This window comes from Lycium ferocissimum, chromosome 9 (assembly GCF_029784015.1).
Source record: "Lycium ferocissimum isolate CSIRO_LF1 chromosome 9, AGI_CSIRO_Lferr_CH_V1, whole genome shotgun sequence".
Taxonomy (NCBI): domain Eukaryota; kingdom Viridiplantae; phylum Streptophyta; class Magnoliopsida; order Solanales; family Solanaceae; genus Lycium; species Lycium ferocissimum.
The window spans coordinates 32722689-32729413 of NC_081350.1; the positions used below are offsets into that span (position 1 = coordinate 32722689).

Sequence of the window (6725 nt, forward strand, 5' to 3'; positions counted from 1 at the left end):
GGTACAATTACCAAGGACCTTAAGTGTATAATATAACATACCACAAAATACTCAGTAGCTCGGAAAAGAAAATTGTATTTATCTTTTTGATAAAAGAGAAGAAAAAAATTAAGTAATTATATAACAACATGGCCACATTAATATAGTCAAATTTCCTCCAAAGAGAATAGACTGTGCGACATTATGTAATGCTGAATTTGTAGTAAGATGAAAGACAAGCAAAGAAAGCCCAAGTGTGATGCTTCAGCTGTCTACTGCACTATGGTCTTGGCAAATACCTTCTCAAGAACCTCAGGTAGGGGATGTAACAGAAAAGCAAAACTAAATTATATGTGAAAGTAAATAACTTTCACCCATGCCCGAGACAATAAAAGACAACAGGAATCCCATAAAGGGATTGCCAAGGAAGCTTTCTCAACGCTTTTTCCTTCAATAAATGCTTGTTCAGGAATACCCGTAAATAACAAATGCCTTCTCAATTTCTTGTCACCAAGCCGAAATATTCTCCAAAACCTACCTCTTTAAGTGATCAACTACAAATGGAAAAAAGGGAAAAGAAAAAAGAGAACATAACATTGCCCAGCTGATGATCAAAGACACAGAAAACATATACTCGTAGTAATGAAAGTAATAACTTGGAAAACTCATCTGAAAGGATGCACCGGGTACCACAACCTTACACTAAAAACAAACAATCAGATTCACCAGTTTAGTAAAGTTACCTTGCTTATTAGCCCATCGTCAATTACCGAACTGCTAATACTCTTGAACAGCTCAAACAATGCTTCTACTTCACTAACACTAACTGCAAAAGCAGAAACAAGAGAAAGGCAAACAAATAAATAAAGGAATGAGGGAGGGTTAGATACTAGAAAGGAATACCAATTGGAAGTGCGTGGGGGAAAATATAAGCAAAAAATCTTTTTTAAATAAGTGTAAGCACTACGACTGTCTAATGATTCAGCTCTCCGACTTTACGCAATTAAAACCACTAAAGGAAAAAAATCAAAACAGATGCTCCAAAACAACGCATGAACAATGTATATGGTTTTAGCACCTTAAAAATGGAAAGGAAATTCTAGATGGTTACTTAGACTTCTCTTCAGAATCACTCTGATTGTTCATTACAAGACTTCACTCACGAGACAAGTTCAAAACGTATCACACGAGACATACACACTATAAGCATCAATAAGTAACTTACACGCTGTTTGTGACGCAAGGACTGTAGGATCTTCGTATCCACGAAACTGCTTTTTCACCTTAGAACAATAGCAGCCCATTTACCGGAGAATGGTGATTGAAGAGGAAGCACACGGACTAGACAAAACGCCTAGAAACCAGCTTCACGATAATATATCATCAAAACCATCTTAACCTAGCAAATTACACGAACCAAATACACAAACCAATGTACAAAACAATTAGTGAATTAGCTTAGGTAAATCCTATATAACATATCTCTCCACACAACAAAAGATAGAAAAAGAATCAACAGAAATCAATTCCATAAATTTCTTATATTCTAAAGAAATGAATCTTGGGCCTAACTCAACCCCAAAAGCTACTACTCATGAGGTGAGGATTGCCCAAGTCCATATAAGGAGATCATGTACCCTTTTACCAACAACATGGTACTCTTAACATCTATATCTATATTATATTAAAAGCATGAACTCCCTAACTTGAAAGTTAAATTACTAAAATACTCTCTTCTTAAAAACCTAATTTCCCCCCTTAAAAATAAATACTAAAAACATGCGCTTGGCAACTATCCCAAACCCGGTTTCATATGAAGGGATGTGCTTCTTCGGATAAAAGGATGTGATCCTTCAGCAAACTTCCAACTACTGAATTTATACGCCAATTATTGAATAAAAATTTATTATTCAGACCACTATAACTCTTTTGTTCTTCTATTCTCACTTGTGATTATCGTGAGAAACCAAATTCCAATGCCCCGCCAATTTTAAACAATGTCGGACTAGCTTAGTGACTCTACCAATAGAAAATAGTTTCTTGTGATTTCCTTCTCCTATGCGAGATCGACCGGTAAGTTTTTCTTGTTGTAATTTAACTCGCTCTTCGTAACTACTGATAACGATACATTTTTTAAAGAAAAACAATCAAAAGAACTTTATGATTTGTTTGATATATATTTCTACGTATTTTATTATGAGATGTTACCTAAATGTATCAATAGTTAATACTATATAATTTGAAAAAAGACATATATTCAACTTCACTCCATGTCCATGATTATTAGTTATAAATATTTAACAATTAATAATCTCTGAGAGAGTTGTTTTGGTTATTCAGTATTAGAGAGAAAATTTGCATGTCTTTTAATGCTTAATATGACTCTTGTAAAATTTTATGTAAATAACAATTTTATTTTGCAATCTGTTTTGGTTAGCCAAAAATTAATTTTAGGTAAATAAGTAAGACCCGTATCAAATTCTTAATTCACCATATTCCTACTTGTCTTAAGGAGGTTAATCTTTAAGTGCAAGAAACTATTCCTAAAATTACTCTCCCTCAGGAAAAGAGTTTTCAAATTTATGTTCTTAGAATATACTAATGCGATGAACTAACAACTATCGATCTACCGCATAATATCTTTAAAAAAAAAAACATCACTCCAAATATTGAATAATAAACAATTTCCATTTGATTTTCGTGTTCTGGTAATTAGAACACTTTGACACATTAATTCAACTAACGGAGATTTAATAGGTAAACTGCAATTGCTACCAAACCTTGGTTATGGTGAATCTATTCTTTTACTCCATTATTTATCTTATTTGATTTACTTTGTATCGTATATGGGAGAGAGTTGAATTTCCTATCCATAGCTTCAAGGTCTTTCATTGATCACAAGATGCACGATTATATTGATCAAATATCACGTTTTGAAATGCTTGCATGTTACAACTCTTGCCAAACCAAATATGTTTAAGGTATGTAGGGGCTCCAACCTCAACTGGGTCTAACTTTGGACACCCAATTTTGAGACATTTTGCTTCCATGGAGACCCTTCGTGTATTTTCTCTAAGCTTCTGTTTTTTACTTTTCCTAATTGTCATCCCTCTATCTATTTTTGACTAAAACGGCAGAGTTATAATCATGTTCTTATACATGAGTTTGATTTTTGATCAAGTCATCTCTTAGCGGGAAACTTTTAGTTCTTTTTCACACATGTAATAACACAGTTGACTATTCGCTCTCCTTTTCTAGAAAAAGTTTGGTACTATTTGGTCGTACTATGCTTTTGTTGGTGTATAAGTTAAAATCATAATCAATTATTCTAAGTTCAATTACCACGTCACTCACACCATTTACCTTATTCAACATTTGATCTTGCATTTTTTACTTCAAATTTTTTGTAATATCTCACATATATATTTTAAAAAGTTGTATCGGCAATGAAAGAGCAAACAGAAAAAGACAATGATGTTTCTTCCTGAACAAATGATCGCGAAACGCAACGGTGATAGTGAGAATCAATTAAACGAAAAGTTGATCGCCAAGTTTTCTGGTAACAGTAGAATATTTCTTAGTTTTGGCTCGACAGAAAATGATACTAACAGCTATTATCAAGAACAATATGTGAATACTTTAATATCGAATGGTCCTCCGCCACATAAGTTCATTTTCAAATCCCTCATGTCATTTGTATTTGTCTTATTCTCTTATTTTCTTTTTATATTCATATATATGTGTATACTTATTTGTTTACTGACACCAAGAAATTAAACATACTTTTGAACATGTCATTTTTGAAAAAGAAATGTACCTATCATGTGACTTAGAAATTCAGATCCTTCAAATGACAAATGCAACGGTACAAATGTGTAGAGGATTTGCGACAATGTCATAAATGCATAATAAATTACAACGGGCCAATCTGCTACAAAAGAATGCATTTATCCCAAGAAATTATATGGGTCAATTACAAGGATTTTTTGTTCATTTATGCTTTGCAATAACGATAAATATTCTTAATGTTTGATTTCATCAACCACAACGTATTTTCTCACGTGACCGATTTACGTTGCACTTTCAACGGGGGTATCAATATCGACAACACGAGTTCTGGTCATGACAGAGCAACTGATACAAAAGAAAGGATAAACACCAGGAATATCGTCTATAAAAAATATATATTAGATAGGTGAGATACACTTCATTACATGTTTGTACTTTGTGCTTCATAAATCAGAAAAATGAAAAATAATCACATTTATCTAATAAAGCTTTGATTGTGTACATTTGCTGGTTTAGGCAATATTCGATCATATAGACATCGACAAGAAGTCACCATAGGATGAATTTCGTTGACCGTTCCAAACATAAATATTTACTAAAGATTTTTTTGTTTTTGTTTTAATAATTTCAATATTATTTTAAGAAACCATATACTACATTGACTCAGCATACACGTGCAACGCACGTGGAGAGAAACTAGTATATAACAAGTAACTCAACTTTAAACAAATGATACAATACAAAAAACATATTTTTCTCTCTTCAGCAACTTCATCCACCTCTCATAAAGATCCAAGCTTTAGCAAAAAAATTGTTTTTTTAAGCAGCAAAATCAGTATTTACTCGAAAATCATCACACCTACACAAAAAATAGATAGGAAAAACAGGGAAGAAAGGGAGATTAAGAACAAATACTGACAAATTAAATTACGGAAGAGGCTCAAATATGCCATCCAACTATTGGAAATGACTCATTTATGCCACTCGTCAATAGTTTGGCTCATTTATGCCATCGAACTATAGGAAATGGCTCATTTATGCCATCGAACTATAGGAAATGGCTCATTTATGCCACTCATCAATAGTTTGACTCATTTATGTCATCGCATGTTACCAAAATGACTCATCCATGCCATATTTCATTAAAGCTGATTTTACAATACCATATATGACACGTGACCTCCAACTAGATTATGGTTGTGGGTGGGTAAGGTGTATGGGTCGGATTTTTTATTAATTTGGTATTTAAAATTGGGTTAGTTTAATCAAACGACGTAAACCTCTAATTGGAGGCCACGTGTCACATCTGGTATTATAAAACTGGGGTTGATAAAAAATGGCACGGATGAGTCATTTTGGTAACGGGCAATGGCCTAAATGAGTCAAACTATTGATGAGTGGCATAAATGAGCCATTTCCTATAGTTCGATGGCATAAATGAGCCAAATTATTGACGAGTGGCATAAATGAGCCATTTCCCATAGTTGGATGGCATATTTGAGGCTTTTCCGATTAAATTATGGTCCTAGTAACAAGAATTAATCAGTGGAGTTAGGCATTACAAAGCTAAAATATTGTCCTAATTATCATTTAGCCCTATCAAAATCTTCAAATTTGATCTCAAATCCAAAAAGGGTCCATAAATTTCAATACTTTACATCACCAAACAAATATAACCTTTACTCCACCCCCCCCCCCCCTCCCCCCGGGAACCTCTACCCACTAAAAATAAAAAAATAAAAAATAAAAAAAAATCCTCAGAAATCCAAGTACCTAAAAGAAAATATTAAAAAAATTCCAAAAAGAGGAAATTTAGAAACATACCAACAAAAGGGTTGGAGAGAAAAAACTAAATCTTGGTGGACAAAAGAGGCAAACTTTTAAAGGGGTTTTGGGTAATCGAGGATTAAATGTGTGTATATATATGTATGCAGACTATATATGAGAAAAGGCCATAAATAGTCTCTTATTTACAGAAGTAGGTCTAAAATGATCCCTTAACTATATACTTACCGGTTTTAGTCCTTTAACTATTCAAAAACTTATCAAATTTGGTCTCTGTCTATTTTTTATACAAACAGCGTACAAACCTGTAAACCTCCATGAGATTAATGTTAAACCATTCCTCAAACTTTGTCTCCCCCCCCCCCCCCTCTCCTCCCGCTTCTTTTTCCTCAAGTTCCTCTTGTTAAAAAAGAAAAAGAAAAAAGAGAGCATTCTGGCACTGGTGTCGCTCCCGAGTCTCTGAAATTCGAAAAGATAAATTCAGGCACGCAATTTCTGTAACTATTTTTTTCAAACACTACTAAAAAACTGGCAAAAGCCGACGGAAAAACCAACGGATTCTGTCGATTTTTTCAATAATTTTTTTAAATCTTCTTTTTTAAGAAAACCGATGGACTGCGTCGGTTATTTTTTGCACAAAAATGCGCGAAAAATATAATTATTTTCTAAAATAAACCGATGGAGTCCGTCGGTTTTTTATTTTAATTTTTAATTTTTTTATAAAAAACCGAAGGAGTCCGTCGGTTTTTAGAGCAAAAAACAAAGATAAATTAAATCAATGTAAGTATATGAACAAAGAATATTAGCGGTCTACTGGTAAAGCCCTTTAATGCCAAGGAACATACCCGGGTTCAATTCCAAGTTCCTACATTTCATTCTTTAATTGTCAAAAAAAAAAAAAAAACCGGAGTCGGGTAGCTTTTTTTTTTTTTTTTTTTTTTTTTTTTTTACAAAACCGACGGACTCCGTCAGTTATGAAAAGTGAGAGAGAACTTGAGAAAAAAAGTTGAGGTTAAAGAATGAACTTGAGGAAAAAGTAGCGGGGAGAGAGAGAGAGAGAGAGAAGTTTGAGGAATGGTTTAACATTAATCTCATGGAGGTTTATGCTTTGTACGCTATTTGTATAAAAAAATAAACGGAGACTAAATTTGATAAGTTTTTAAATAGTTAAA

The 6725-nt window shown here is 33.1% G+C and overlaps 1 long non-coding RNA gene across 1 annotated transcript; it reads right to left on the reverse strand.

Annotated features, from left to right (window-relative positions):
• Nucleotides 1-453: 453 nt before the first annotated feature.
• On the reverse strand, nucleotides 454-5709 carry LOC132069416 (uncharacterized). The gene is made up of 4 exons (XR_009417778.1): nucleotides 5593-5709; nucleotides 1205-1378; nucleotides 723-805; nucleotides 454-533 (listed from the first exon to the last, which is right to left on the reverse strand). It is a non-coding gene; the product is annotated as an uncharacterized LOC132069416 (long non-coding RNA).
• Between the last annotated feature and the right edge of the window lie 1016 nt (nucleotides 5710-6725).